Source organism: Erythrolamprus reginae, chromosome 4, assembly GCF_031021105.1.
Source record: "Erythrolamprus reginae isolate rEryReg1 chromosome 4, rEryReg1.hap1, whole genome shotgun sequence".
Lineage (NCBI taxonomy): Eukaryota > Metazoa > Chordata > Lepidosauria > Squamata > Dipsadidae > Erythrolamprus > Erythrolamprus reginae.
In genome coordinates, this window is record NC_091953.1 from 17325645 (window position 1) to 17341892 (window position 16248).

The following is a 16248-nucleotide window of genomic DNA, read 5'->3' on the forward strand; positions in this document are numbered from 1 at the left end:
TGGCTTCGGCCCGACACATTGCTCACCTGAGTTATATAGTGTCTGAGCGGCAGTCCCTTCAGGACTGGGCGGCACAGAAATAATAAATAAATAGATAGATAGATAGATAGATAGATAGATAGATAGATAGATAGATAGATAGATAGATAGACAGACAGACAGACAGACAGACAGACAGACAGACAGACAAACAAACAAACAAATAAAAAACCCACCCTGTTTTGCCTCAGAGAATTTCAAAATAAAATACTGTACTGTGTGTCTATAACAGTGAGCTCATAATAGGGCAACTCTATCAATATCAAAATGCCACTTAAATAGTTGAGCTAGTTTCTTTGAATCTCAAAATAAATTTTGAGGGGGGGGGGTTTCAGATATTTACTAGATTATGTTCTCCCCCCCCCCTTAGCTCTAATTTGCATTTGTTTACTATTCAAGGAGTGATTGGAGTTTATTTTTCACATTTTCATCACAGATTCTACTCAACATATAATCTTTCACCTTATTCCTTGTTTCATCAGCTTCTCAAATTTATTTTGAGATTCTAGATTTTGATTTTCTTTCTCTCTTCCTTACTCCCATTCTTTTTCTTTCTCTTTTCCTTCCTCTCTTTTTTCTATCTGTTTCTCTCTCTTCCTCTCTTCCTCTCTCTCTCCTTCCCTCTCACTCGTTCCCTCTCGGCTTCTGGGCAGGTTTGGAAAACTCTGAGTTGATGATGATTTTTAAGTGAGCGATTGCTCACTGCTCAGCTTAGAGGGAACTATGGTGGGGGTGGTGTCTGAACTTTTTGGCACTGCCTCCACATGGCGCCAGAGGAAGCAAACTGGTAGTGAGGTAAGTTAGTACCCACCCTTGGTTCAGAGCCACTATACTGAATGCCAGTCACCTTAGAGAACAGGAAGGAAATGCCCATTTGGAGCAGCCTCTAGAAAAAATAAAAGAAGGAAGTTATTTTCTTGCTATGCAGGAAGGAGCTCCTTTGAAGTACGTTGACACAAATATGTACACGTATTCCATTCCCCAGTTAGCAAATGAATGGTGACTAACGTGTAGTGTTTAAGGTAATTTGGCAGCTTCTGCAGCACCTATAACTCAAATAGATTTATATCTATAACTTATTGTGTACACATCCCTGAAAAAATTTGAAGATCATAGAAGAAGGTTTGTTTGTTTTTTTAAATATATTTTATTGGTTTTGCATATAAGGTTACATAAAACAAACATAAAACAGTGCACAGTGCATGTGCCTATCACCCGACTAACAATAACCATTACCACCACCACCAATTCCGGGGAGTTCAGATATTTACTAGATTATGTTCTCCCCCCCCCAGCTCTAATTTGCATTTGTTTACTATTCAAAGAGTGATTGGAGTTTATTTTTCACATTTTCGTCACAAATTCTACTCAACATATAATCTTTCACCTTATTCCATGGTACCCTCAGCTTCTCCAATTTATTTTCATCAAACTTGTTTAATCTTATTTCCATGATTTCAAAATGAATGTAATCAACCATGTACCAATACCAGTTCTGTAATGTCCATTTTATAGACTCTTTCCAACCCAATACCACTACCGCTTGAGCGCTTTCCAATGCTGCAGTATTTATTTCTTTAAAATCTCTTAGTTCTCTTTGTTTAATTAATTGTCAATTGATCATAGAAGAAGGTTGAAGAAATGTACAAACAACAATTTTTGCTTTTTAAGTCCAAGATGATTCAAGATCTTGTTGGATATTTTTCAGTTGTATTGGCCACACAAAGTGAAAATGTTCATGAAAATGTTCAAAGGCAATGAATATAGAACATAGAACATTTTTATCCAACATCATGGCAGCATGAAACCCCCCTGATAACTCATATTAAACTCATAACTCAAACTCCCCGAAACTGGAATGTTGCACACTGATTTTGTTGCAAACTCTTCCAGTCCAGCACATGGAGTTCCACAGGGAGAAAGGGTTAGAAAAATCTGGCAAGCTGTGAGAAAGAAGCAAATATCAGAAAACAGTCCATACCATAGAACAGAGATCTTCAAACTTGGCAACTTTAAGACTTCTGGACTTGAACTCCCAGAATTCACTGGCTGGAGAATTCTGGGAGTTGAAGTCCACTAGAATAGAATAGAATAGAATAGAATAGAATAGAATAGAATAGAATAGAATTTTATTGGCCAAGTGTGATTGGACACACAAGGAGTTTGTCTTGGTGCATATGCTCTCAGCATACATAAAGGAAAAAGATACATTTGTCAAGAATCATGTGGTACAACACTTAATGATTGTCATAGGGGTCAAATAAGCAATGAAGAAACAATCAATATTAATAAAAATCTTAGGATACAAGCAACAAGTTATAGTCATACAGTCCTAAGTGGGAGGAAAAGGATGATGCAGATGTAGTAAAAAGTCTGACAGTGTTGAGGCAATTATTTGATTAGTAGAGTGATGGCGTTCGGGAAAAACTGTTCTTGTGTCTAGTTGTCTTGGTGTGCAGTGCTCTGTAGCGACGTTTTGAGGGTAGGAGTTGAAACAGTTTGTGTCCAGGATGCGAGGGATCAGTAAATATTTTCCCCACCCTCTTTTTGACTCGTGCAGTATACAGGTCCTCAATGGAGGGCAGGTTGGCAGCAATTGTTTTTTCTGCAGTTCTGATTCTCCTCTGAAGTCTGTGTCGGTCTTGTTGAGTTGCAGCACCAAACCAGACAGTTATAGAGGTGCAGATGACAGACTTAATGATTAAGTCTTAAAGTTGCCAAGTTTGGGGACCCCTGCCACAGAACATCAAATAATAGAGTTGAAAGGGATCTTGGAGGTCTTCTAGTCCAACCCCCTGCTTGAGCAGGAGACTGTATAACAGACAAATGGTTATCCAGTCTCTCTTTAAAAACCTTCAGTGATGGAGCATCCACAACTTCTGAAGGCAAGCTATTCAGTTAATTAATTTCTCTTGCTGGTGGAAATGCGCGGCTGGTGAGTCAACCCCGGCCCAGATTTGCCGCAGGGCCAGGGAGACACGGCCCTCGGAGTAGCCGCCATCTTGGGGCCGGGATCTCGCGAGATTTGGCGAGATCCCGGCCATCTTTGGGCATCGGCCCTGGCCGATGACATTGTCGGGGGCGGAGCCTGCCAGCCCTATATAAGAGTCTGTGCAGGCTTGGGGCCTCCTTTTCGCCCCGACGACGAGCAGGTGAACACCTTCCCGCCCTCCCTATCTTTCAGTGTGCCACTGTGGATCACCCTTAGGGGGCCAAATAGGAATTTTTGGCAGTCTCTGTATTTTCTGCGACCGTTTTTTTGCCTATTCCACACTGCGGTGATGGATGGATGGTTAGGGGGTGCTTCGCTCCCCGATTAGTCTAATTGGCTTACCTTTGGTCATTTGGGTTGGCAGGTTAGGGGCGGAAATTGGGTGGTGTTTAGCAACTGCGTGTTCTCCATTGGGCATCTTTGTGGATGATTGTCAGGTTCTCTCCAAAGGCTCATGGTGCCTTTAGTTCGAACTGAGCAATTGGGGGAACCTGCCTTTGGGTCCAGCCCATTTCTATCCCCTTGTGGGGGTTAGACGGCGAGACCTCCCACATGCAGGTGCATGGCTGGGATCCAAGTGAGGGTGGGGCCCTTCACCTGGATCAGCATGGAGCTATGCCCATAAGTTGCCCCGGAAGTTTTTCTGATGTCATTTTCTGCCCCGGAAGTAATTGTTTGACCCTGCGGGTCCTTGTTAGGTTTTAGTTAAATTTATGCTAATTTAATGAATAAATTATGCAAATTTAATTAATAAAAATGACCCAGTTTAAATCCAGCTCTCTGTGTCCGTGTTGTTACTCCGCCTCTGCTGCAATTTGTCTTTACTTCTAGGTTGCTTTTTTCCTTGGTTAGTTTTCAATCATTGTTTCTTGTTTTGCCTTTTGGTTCTTTGGAAAATACATATGTGAAAGAATTGCTTGATCTCAGCATGTTCTGAAAACACTCACTGCCACTGTAAAAAAATGCTTTGCTGCTAAAACCAGCCCTTCATGACACTAAATTTCAGCTATATATACTGAGAAATGGAGACATCTTTAAATTTTTGAGGTGAAGCTGACCTTGATGATGAACTCGGGCGCATCAAAGAAAAGCCAAGAAGCCTGCATACTTGAACTGGAAAAACAATTCAAAATGAAATCATGCAGTTCCTGGCAATAACAGTCAAACAGATTATGATGGTAGCTCTGAGCTCAGCAAAAAGTCCCTCTGTTATATTGAACTGCAAACCTGACCACAGCCGTATAGAACAAAGAATGTTAATGGTTTATTTTTCAATTGTAAAAGAATGTGCTCACCATCCCTGCAACAGCAACTGTCAAAAAGTGTTTTTAAAGGATGTCACAGCACTGGTGATGTTGCAGGAACCGGTATGACAAATATGTTCCTTAAAAACTCTTAATAGAGCTGAGGATTGCATGTGATGGTTACAATAATACTGCCAGCAAAAAAAAAAGAGAGAGAAAGAACAGAAGAATGCAGGTCCAGATCGAAGAGTTAAGACCTTGAGAATTAAACTCTCAACCTTTTGTCCTATACTATTCACAGGAAGAAGTGGTTTGTTTTAAATCAGGGAAGCCAGTCAATAGCTCTCCTGGAAGGAACCATGAGAATCTGTAAAGAAACGCCAAGAAAACCTGATGACAACCAACACCATAAACCACACGCTTGGAAGGAGAGGTGCCAAAAGGATCAAGGGACTCTAAGGAGAAGGAATTGGGGAAGGGCGTAATAAATTTTAAGTGTGCAATAATGCTGTAAAGCAGTAAAGAAATAAAGGATAAAGAGAAGAGGTGATGTGTATCAATAAAGGCAGTAGAATTCCCAGTATTTGGATTTAAGAAGGAAGTTAACATGCATGGAGAATAATGATCAAGACATTCAGAAACCAAAGATGTAATTATGGAAATAAAACTAGAATTAATGCTAAGGAGACAGAAATAATGTAAAGAATTGTAATGTAGAAAGAAGTGCCTAGCCCGATAAATTAGGACAAGAATGAAAATAGATAGATTACAATAGATTTAGGGGAAAAAAAGAAATTGGAAATTTAAGCTGAAATATATACAAAGAGAGTCGATTCCTAAAATTACAAACAATTAAGTCCTAAAAATGTAACAGAGATGTACTATGTCACAAAGGTGTTGGATCAAGGTGGTGCCGTGGATATTGCCTATCTGGACTTCAGCAAAGCCTTTGATATGGTTCCACATAAAGAGCTGATAGATAAATTAGTGAAGATTGGACTTAATCCCTGGATAGTTCAGTGGATTTCAAGCTGGCTGAAGCATAGACATCAGAGAGTTATTGTTAATGGCGAGTATTCTGAGCAGAGACAGGTTACAAGCGGTGTGCCACAAGGGTCTGTTCTGGGTCCTATTCTTTTTAATATGTTTGTGAGTGACATAGGGGAAGGTTTGGTAGGGAAGGTTTGCCTATTTGCCGATGACTCTAAAGTGTGCAATAGGGTTGATATTCCTGGAGGGGTCTGTAATATGGTAAATGATTTAGCGTTACTAGATAAATGGTCAAAGCAATGGAAACTGCAGTTTAATGTTTCCAAATGTAAAATAATGCACTTGGGGAAAAGGAATCCTCAATCTGAGTATTGCATTGGCAGTTCTGTGTTAGCAAAAACTTCAGAAGAGAAGGATTTAGGGGTAGTGATTTCTGACAGTCTCAAAATGGGTGAGCAGTGTGGTCGGGCGGTAGGAAAGGCAAGTAGGATGCTTGGCTGCATAGCTAGAGGTATAACAAGCAGGAAGAGGGAGATTGTGATCCCCTTATATAGAGCGCTGGTGAGACCACATTTGGAGTACTGTGTTCAGTTCTGGAGACCTCACCTACAAAAAGATATTGACAAAATTGAACGGGTCCAAAGACGGGCTACAAGAATGGTGGAAGGTCTTAAGCATAAAACGTATCAGGAAAGACTTAATGAACTCAATCTGTATAGTCTGGAAGACAGAAGGAAAAGGATCGAAACATTTAAATATGTTAAAGGGTTAAATAGGGTTCAGGAGGGAAGTGTTTTTAACAGGAAAGTGAACACAAGAACAAGTGGACACAATTTGAAGTTAGTTGGGGGAAAGATCAAAGGCAACATGAGAAAATATTATTTTACTGAAAGAGTAGTAGATCCTTGGAACAAACTTCCAGCAGACGTGGTTGGTAAATCCACAGTAACCGAATTTAAACATGCCTGGGATAAACATATATCCATTGTAAGATAAAATACAGGAAATAGTATAAGGGCAGACTAGATGGACCATGAGGTCTTTTCCTGCCGTCAGTCTTCTATGTTTCTATGTTTCTATGTTTCTACAGCTGTGATTATGTAAAAGGCAAGTAGTATTTATATAATAAAACACTTTTTTCCCAAAAAGAGCCAAAAGTTTCTTACAAAATCTGTGTCATCCCTCAAAGAAATGCCTCACAAGAGTGGCTGTCAGGCTTGGAAACAGGAGATGGGCTGTTGTGGGTTCGCAGAGGTTCAGGAGAACCTCTACCTAAGATTCTGTGCAGCTCGGAGAACCCCCAAATCCTGCTCCTGGCTGGGTCTGCCCACCCCACCCCGCCCCTCCGAGGAGTCCCCATGCACCTCGTTTTGGATGCACTTAAGTGCAGGGCGCACATGGAGGCTCGTGGAGAGTGTAAAAACAGGCCTACCAGAAGCTCTTTTCTGGCCTCAAGAGGACTTCCAGAGCATGGGGAAGTCATTTTTGTCCTCCCAGAGGCTCGAGGAAAGCCTCCGTAGCCCAGGGAGGGCAAAAATGTCCTCCTCTCCCACCGTGGTGCAGGAGACCAACTAAGCCACGCCCACCATGGCCATGCGCACCCAGAAACTGGGCAGAGAACCTTTTGCTAAATTTTTTTGAAGCCCACCCCTGCCTGGAAACCATCTTGGGCCCTGGTATCTTCAGAACCCTGACAGTGGCACTTTTAAAGCTTCAACCTCAACTAATCCAAAGGACTGGAAATGAGGAAAAGGAAGAGCTCATGATGACTTCTGCCATTCTCCTCCAGGAATGTTGCTTGATAGGCTCAAAATCCTTGCTACATGTGAAGAAGACCTCCACCAACATGGATATCACTAGAGACATTGTTAGCTGTTCTGGTCCAAGCTCAGACAGATAAAATTCCATGCAGATGGGAAAATCATGCAGATTGCATTTATTGTCTGGTATCCTCATATCATAGACTTACATATTCACAATGAAGTTTTTCAGGATATTCATAATCTGTCGCATTACACGTAAGTGAAAAGAGATTTATTTCTCCCCATCTTCCGGCTGTTGTATGGTCCCTTTTTAAAGACTTAAAATGCCCGCTGGTATGCATGCAGTGAAGGGCTACCAACATTTTTACTACCACACTGTGGGTGTGGCTTATTTTGTGGGTGTGGCTTGATGGTCATGTGACTGGGTAGGAGTGGCTTGCTGGCCATGTGACCAGGTGGGAGTGGCTTGACAATCATGTGACTTCACCAAGGATTTTCCAAGAACCAGCAGTTCATTGAATTTACCCACATCCTAGAAGTGAGCAGCTATAGAACAGTGAAATGACAGAAACATCTCACTTAGAATTTTGAAAGCACATTTTGAGTATTGTCATAAAGGTGCCTTCATGATTAAAATGACCGCTATCAAAATAATCACTTACTCAAAGGCATCAATCTAAAATGTTCCTCGCTACTTTCACAGCCTAAGTGAACATCCCAAAATGCTCCATTCCACATAATAGTCTCAACCAGGAGTGGGCTACTGGCCGGACCAGGGGGGACACGATGCAGTGGGTTATCAAAAATGGAGCTCCACCCCAGAGCACCCAATTTGCACTGAAAGATGTTGAAAGAAAATGCAGGGTGTGCTGCATAAGCCACACCCACAGTGTGATAGCAAAAATGTTGGTAGTCCTTCACTGATCTCAGCTCTCCTTCCTGCAGACTACCAAACAAAATACAGATATCTGGCAAAACATTAGGTTTCAAGCATTATTCATTTTATTTTCTAGAGCAGCAGTCCCCAACTTGGCAACTTTAAGACTTCAACTCTCAGACTTCTCCAGCCAGCTATGAAGACCTCTATTCTAGAGAATACTATAGCCATTCAGAAAGGAGGGGGAGGCAGAAACCCCAATCACATAGACTTAATTCCAGATCTTATCTCCTTATACTTTTCCTAGACACTTGTTTGTAGCAGAATTGCCGGCCTTGGGGTTTTTAAATGCTTTCGGGAAGAACAAAGAGGCTGCCCAAGGAGGATGCCCTGCATTTTCTTTCAACATCTTTTGGTGCAAATTGGGTGCTCTGGGGTGGAGCCATGGAAGGTTATTTTTATATATGATTACTGCTGTGAAACTATTATATGTGCATAAATAGAATGATTTTGAAACACCCACAATGGAGGAATGGTTGATGAAGATGGTAGAATTAGTAGAAAAATTAAAATTAATGTTTGATTAGAGAAAACAACTCAATGATTCCTTTCCTTTCCTTCTCTATCCTACCCTCCTCTGCTTTAAATTTCAATTTTTTACTCATTACTTTTCTTTGTTTCTTTTCAATATTTGTATTTCTTTAAAAAATCCCATATCCCACTTGTGATGACAAGTGGGACCTCGTCGAAACGTCGCAAGAAATCTCTGAATTCTACACGGGAAAAAACCCGAATATGCCAAGACCATCATACCTGTACCCGTGAAAATCTACGAATATATATATATAGAGCTGAAGGGATTGGATACTGTAGCATAGAGGATAATTATCTGCCTTACAAGGCAAAGGTTGCAGGTTCAAGTCCCAGTGAGTATGGCTAGCTGATGAGGCCAAAATAAGGCCGAAATAGATCTATCCTAGTCTCCCTTAATTTTCAAATTCAGCAAAAAAAAAAACCACATGTGACATACATATATATATGTATACACACACATACATATATATATGTATACACACAGAGAATATAGTTGTCGGCTATAAATAAATTAACTGCCTTGAAGTGGCCCTGGGTTGGGCCTAGAGGCAAAAAGGAGCTGTGACGTTCCTTCAAATATACCAGGGTGATCCGACATAATATATATATGTGTGTGTGTGTGTGTGTGTGTGTGTTGTGAAATATATGAATGTATATTTTAAAAAGATTCAAGTACTTACTAAAAAGCAAAGCAAAGGAGATCAGAAAATGGGATCCGTGGATATTTGCATACTAGACAATGCTTGCTTTCTATTCATAGTTAATAATGGCTCCATGTTTATGGGATGAAAGCAGAGCCTTCAAAGACAAGGCATGCCACATATCAAAGGAGCAAAGGGATAAAGTGAACTCCAAAGACAATGGCTGTTGGAAGAAAGCCAGTCACATAAAAACACCAGCCCCAAATACCAGAAGCAACTGGCACACTTCCCAAATCAATTAAAGAAGATTACTGCAACATAAGCAATATAGCTGTTTCCTACAGCAGAAAATGGAGCTAACAAAACTAAAGTGGAAATTAAGAGACATGTTAACTAACGAAAAGAGGAGAAGGAGCTTATAGGAATTTGAGATGCAAAATTAAACAATTTTCTTTTCTCCCCTCTCTGCAGGTGAATGAAAATCTTAAAGTCAACATTATCTGACCACTAATAAAAATTTAAAATATGGAATTGGATCTGAGATACATTAAATATATTTTGATTCACAAACCAAATAATTTTGAAATACAATAATAGATCCGTAATGTTATCTCCTGAAAGAGAGAAAATATGGGGATTACTCTACTTCATTTGAGTAGATACTGTGCTAGAAAAAAATATATATGGAGATTCTCAGTCATCTAAGCCAGTGTTTCCCAACCTTGGCAACTTGAAGATATCTGGACTTCAATTCCCAGAATTCCCCAGCCAGCATTCGCTGGCTGGGGAATTCTGGGAGTTGAAGTCCAAATATCTTCAAGTTGCCAAGGTTGGGAAACACTGGTCTAAGCCATGTTTGTTCCATGGTTTCCCATAGGCTCTTAGCTATGCATTTTGGGATAGGGTCAGAAGTGGGTTTCAACAGGTTCTGATCAGTTCTGGAGAACCGATAGTGGAAAATTTGAGAAGTTCGGAGAACTGGTAAAATCATCTCTGACTGCCCCTGCCTCCATCTATTCTCTGCCTCTTGAGTCCCAGCTGATTGGGAGGAGATTTTACCTTCCCCTGGAGTTGGGGGGACAAATCGAGATTTTACAGTACCCTTCCCTTGGAGTGGGGTGGGAATGGGGATTTTACAGATCTGCCACACCACCAAGCTATTCCCATCAAGCCAAATCAGGTCACCAAGCCACACCCACAGAACAGGTTTGAAGCCCATCTCTGAATGGGTCTACAACAACTCACTGCGGCCAACTCACTATGGACAACTCACCACATGCAGGGAAGCAAAAAATCCTTGCCAACATGCGCCTGCATGTGCATCCCTGTGCGCAATTTTCCTACCTGCACAGGTGCAGGAAGCATAATTGCGCTCGATCCCACACTAGTGTTCCAGAGCTGCAGAGCTGTGTGCAATTAGGCATTTCGGCAGCAGCCTACCTCTGAGGTTACACCACCATATCATGACATAAAAAGAATACTTCTAAGCCTCAAGAAAGGCAACATTCTTAAAACTTCTAATATAAATTAAACCAAACCAAATACAGTAGTACCTCTACTTAAGAACGCTCTACTTAAGAACCAGGTGCTCAAGATTTTTTTGCCTCTACTTAACAACCATTTTCTACTTAAGAACCTGAGCCCGGAAAAATTTCCCAGGAAATTTGAGAGTGACACGAAGGCCCAGCCAGTTTCCTGCCATTTGCACTTTACTCATGGCCATCTCATTCTTTTCTGGGCTGCCAGAGGAGTCTTTTGGTGGCGCTTAAGGAGTCTTTGGCAGTCCAGAGCGAACGTAGCATTTTCCTTTCTCTTGGCACTTGGAGAAGGAATAAACCACTCCGTTGTGGTGACTCCCTCGCGCTGCCTCCCATACACCCAGCGCGAGGTTGCCTCCGGGAGCATCTGGGCGCAGGAAGGCAAAAGGGGGCACTCACCTCACCTTCTTCCTTCGGCAGCGACTGTCCTTCTCTTCTTCCTCCTCCTCCTCCCACCCAAATTCTGAGCTTTTATTTCTTTCCGAATGGGTTTGCAGGCATTATTTGCTTTTACATTGATTCCTATGGGAAAAATTGTCTCTACTTAAGAACATTTCTACGTAAGAACCTGGTCATGGAATGAATTAAGTTCTTAAGTAAAGGTGCAACTGTAATACCTTTTTTTTAGTTTAAAAGAGAATAGAGCAAACTATGGTGACCTGACTGCTAACAGATGGAATCACATCTACAGGGTAATTCAATTGTTCTGCATCTGACTCCTTAAGTTTGTCTATCATCAATGTTTCCCCCTTAATCTCATTATAGATAAGGCAGTAGAAGACATATTGAGTAATTGTGTCCACTTGACCAGCACCACAGTGGCAAAGGCATTTATTAGATATTTCTTCAAAGAATGCTGAAGGCATAGTTTCTAAGCAAGAAATGTGAATGCTTTCCTCTGTGGAGCTCTGATATTGTAAGCCAGATACTGGGAGAAAACTTCTATGTTACTTTGTAATGATAAATCAGAAGGAATACTCTGGAAGGAATACTAAATCACCATAATGTCATCTTTGGTTACATCCCATTCAGGAAGCTTCTCTCTTAATAGTTTTTTTTCCTATTCCAAAACTTTTTTTAAAAAAAATATCTTTATTAGTTATTTGCATATAAAAAAACAGACAAAAATAGTCAAATACAAATACAAAAAACAAGGAAAACAAAAAGTAGGGGGGAAAGGAGAAAAGAAGAGAGAGAAAAAGAATAGGAAAAGAAAGAAAGAAAGAAAAGAGAAAAAAAGAAAAGAAAGAAGTGGGGTCACCTAATTTGTTGACTATCATTGTTTACACAGCCTTTAAGTAACTGTTTTAAGCAGTTGTTTTTATGTTTGTTACCCAATGGAGGAGTGAGGTGCAGGAACTTGTAGGACGTTGAACAGATGATTAGTCAGTTGATCCCATCATATAATTCAGTTTACAGAACTGAACCAGGTGGTCTTGAAGATTTTTTAAATTTTTTAAAGGTGCCTTAATAAAGCAAGGTAGATTCTAACAAAGATTGAGGATAGCTTTATCCACCTCTTTAGACAGGCAGCAAGAATGCCCTGAAGAATACATTGTGTAGTATGTATTTTAGCACTTTATCACATTTTGTAACTTGAATTTCATAACTTTAGTCTATGTTTGCAGATACAAACAACGAAGATGATGGCAATCAATCGGACAAGGAGGTATAAGAGCCATGATGGTGAAATGGTGAGAATGCAGTATTGCAGGCTAACTCTGCCCACTGCCAACAGTTCAATTCCAACCAGCTCATTCATAATGAAAATACTTGCTGAAAATGGGAATGCCATAGCCAGATTGATGTGTCCAACTATGAATCATAGAATCATAGAATCATAGACTCATAGAATCATGGAGTCATGGAGTCATGGAGTCATGGAGTCATAGAATTGGAAGGGACCTCCAGGGTCATCAGGTCCAACCCCCTGCTCAATGCAGGATTCATTAAGCCATACCAGAAAGATGACTGTCCAAAGATGGTCAATTCATTATGGTCAACTTACCATGGCCAACTTACGATAGGGCTGTGCTTCTCAATTATTTTCTGTTACATCGCCCCTAGGAAGAAGTACATCGCCCCTCCAAATCTTGGTGCTGTGTACACTGTTCCACCCTTGTCTCTGACTCTCAAGTGAAGCAGGAGGGGGAAGAAACTTTTGCGGGCTGCCTAAGGAACCCAAGCTGACAGCCAAACTTCTAGCTGGACTCATCCACACTTCCTTGTTTCTTCTAAACACACTGAACATAATAAATCTTTCTCTCTTCAAAACTCTGCAATAAATGAGTGTTCGTGAAACTCTTGGAGTGAAAGGGGAAATAATTTTTGCACGCAGCAAGGTTCCTTCTGGTGCTGTTTCTTACGTGCACTCTTCCCCCCTTCTCATTGCTGAGAGAGGGGGGGAGACATGTTTGGAAGAGACAAGAAAGCATATGCCCACAAGAGTTTCTTCCCCCTACCGCTTCGCTTCAGAGCCGGAGGCAAGGGAGAGTCATTGGACACAACACCAGGAACACAACACAATGTCGTTTGGTGGGGCCCAGGGGAAAAGCCTTCTCTGTGGTGGCCCCGGCCCTCTGGAACCAACTCCCCCCAGAGATTAGAATTGCCCCCACCTTCCTTGCCTTTCGTAAGCTCCTTAAAACCCATCTCTGCTGTCAGGCATGGGGGAATTGAGATATTCTTTCCCCCTAGGCCTTTACAATTTATGCATGTTATGTTTGTTTGTAGGGATGTTTGGTTTTACAATAAGGGGTTTTTAGTTGTTTTAATATTGGATTCATATGATGTTTTTTATTACTGTTGTTAGCTGCCCCGAGTCTACGGAGAGGGGCGGCATACAAATCCAATAAATAAATAAATAAACTTGACGGAGCTACAAATCCCATGTAGGACATGTATTTCGTAGCCTACCCCATCTGACATGCCACCCCCGAATTGAACCCTACTGCAAGATGCTTGTACAACTTGCATCTTGTACCAGTACCTCTGTCGCGTTCCTTGGCATTGTATTCAGAAGTTTGATTGAATTCACGAGAGGTTTTCTTTTAGAACAGTCTTCCCTGGACACAATGCCGAGGAACGCAACGGAGGTACCGGTTACAAGTGTCAAGTAGGATGCGCATCTACTTGGCATAGCTTTGTGCTAGCCCAGGAGGGTGCATCCCACTATTTGAGAAGCACTGCCATAGGACAACTCACTGCAGGGCAATTTAACAATATGGCATCGGGCCAGAATATCTCCGGGACCATCTTCTGCCGCACGAATCCCAGCAACCAGTTGGGCTTCTCTGGGTCCCGTCGACTAAACAATGTCATCTGGCGGGACCCAGGGGAAGAGCCTTCTCTGTGGTGGCCCTGACCCTCTGGAACCAACTCCCCCCAGATATCAGAGTTGCCCCCACCCTCCTTGCCTTTCGTAAGCTCCTTAAAACCCACCTCTGTCATCAGGTATGGGGGAACTGAGATATTCCCTTCCCCCTAGGCTTACAAAATTTATGCATGGTATGTTTGTATGTATGATTGGCTTCTTAAATTGGGGTTTTTAAACTACTTTTAATATTAGATTTGTTTATATTGTTTTTTACTGTTGTTAGCTGCCCCGAGTTTTCGGAGAGGGGCGGCATAAAAATCTAATAAATAAATAAATAAATAAATAGATAGATAGATAGATAAATAAATAAACAAACAAACAAACAAACAAACAAACAAATAAATTTTATTTAATTATTTAAAATAATTTTTTTTTAATTTTTGCTATCCACATTTCATTCTATCCCTCTTTTTGCATCCTTTCCTTAATGATTCTATTCAAGCATTTCTTTGATATTAATACAATTCTTGTCCTGCAGTGAGTTGTCCTTCAGTAAGGTGGTTGTGGCAAGTTGGCTGTGGCAAGTTAGCTGTGGTGAGTTGGCCATGGCAAATTAGCAATAGCAATAGCATTTAGATTTATATTACTGCTTCATAATGCTTTTAAAGCCCTTTCTAAGTGGTTTACAGAATCAGCATATTGCCCCCAACAATCTGGGTCCTCGTTTTACCCACCTCAGAAGGATGGAAGGCTGAGTCAACCTTGAGCTGATTGTGAGATTTGAACTGCTGAACTATAGCTAGCAGTTAGCTGAAGTAGCCTGCAGTGCTGCACTCTAACCACTGTGGCAACCCAGCACTTTAATAATAATTAACAATAATAATAATTTATTAGATTTGTATGCTGCCCCTCCGCAGACTCATCATAGATGCATTGAAAATTGCAATTTTAACCCATCTTCAGGATTCAAGTCGGGATAGATTGGATCAAAAACTGAACCAATGATTTATATTGACAGATATTAGTAAGCTGAGGGATACCAAATGAAATGGGCCTGTTGCACATAACCAGAGCTAGTACAGAAAGAACAGGAAATTAATTCTTTTAACTTAACGTAACAGAAATATTTCTCTAGGCATGTGTGGAAAAAACAGAATCTTCTGAAATTCCCCACTAATGATGGATATTTATGTTAGGATTATACACTAAGCTTTGTTCCAGAACATTATATTTTAGGAAAGGGTGATTTTTTTTGTTTAAATCACAGCTGGAATCTTTAAAAAAACCTCTGTCCCAGAAATATTGAAATCCATGATTGCTTTCATAATTTTAATATTTTTCCCATGTATTTTTTAAATTTTCAACATTTTTCTATTTCTGTAATCCACACAGAAAACATCAATTATAGGGCAGAATAGGAGTAATAATAATTACCGGTAGGAAAAAAATAAATATCAATATGATTGTTTTTCAGCATACATATCATAAATGGCATTGGACCAGATTACTTATGGGACTGCCTTCTGTCACATACGTCCCAGCGGCCAATTAGGTCCCACAGAGTTGGCCTTCTCCAGGTCCCGTCGACCAGACAATGTCGTCTGGCGGAGTCTAGAGGAAGAGCCTTCTCTGTGGCGGCCTTGGCCCTATGGAATCAGTTCCCTCCCGATATTCGAACTGCCCCCACCCTCCTCGCCTTTCGCAAGATTCTTAATCTATGTCGTCAGGCATGAGGCAGCTAATACATGCACCCCCCTTCTGACCATTAAATGTTATATGTGGATATGATTGTGAAATATTGTTTTTTAAGATTTGATTTGATTGGATTGGATTTGTATGCCACCCCTCTCCGTAGACTCGGGGCGGCTAACAACAGTAGTAAACATCATATGACAATCCCATATAAACAGTTAAAAACCCCTATTGTAAAACTAAACATACATACAGACATACCATGCATAAAATTGTAAAGGCCTAGGGGGAAAGAGTATCTCAATTCCCCCATGCCTGGTGGCAGAGGTGGGTTTTAAGAAGCTTACGAAAGGCAAGGAGGGTGGGAACAATTCTAATCTCTGGGGGGAGTTGGTTCCAGAGGGTCGGGGCCGCCACAGAGAAGGCTCTTCCCCTGGGCCCCACCAAGCGACATTGTTTAGTTGACGGGACCCGGAGAAGACCCACTCTGTGGGACCTAACTGGTCGCTGGGATTCGTGCAGCAGAAGGCGGTCCCTGAGATAGTCTGGTCCTGGGCCATGA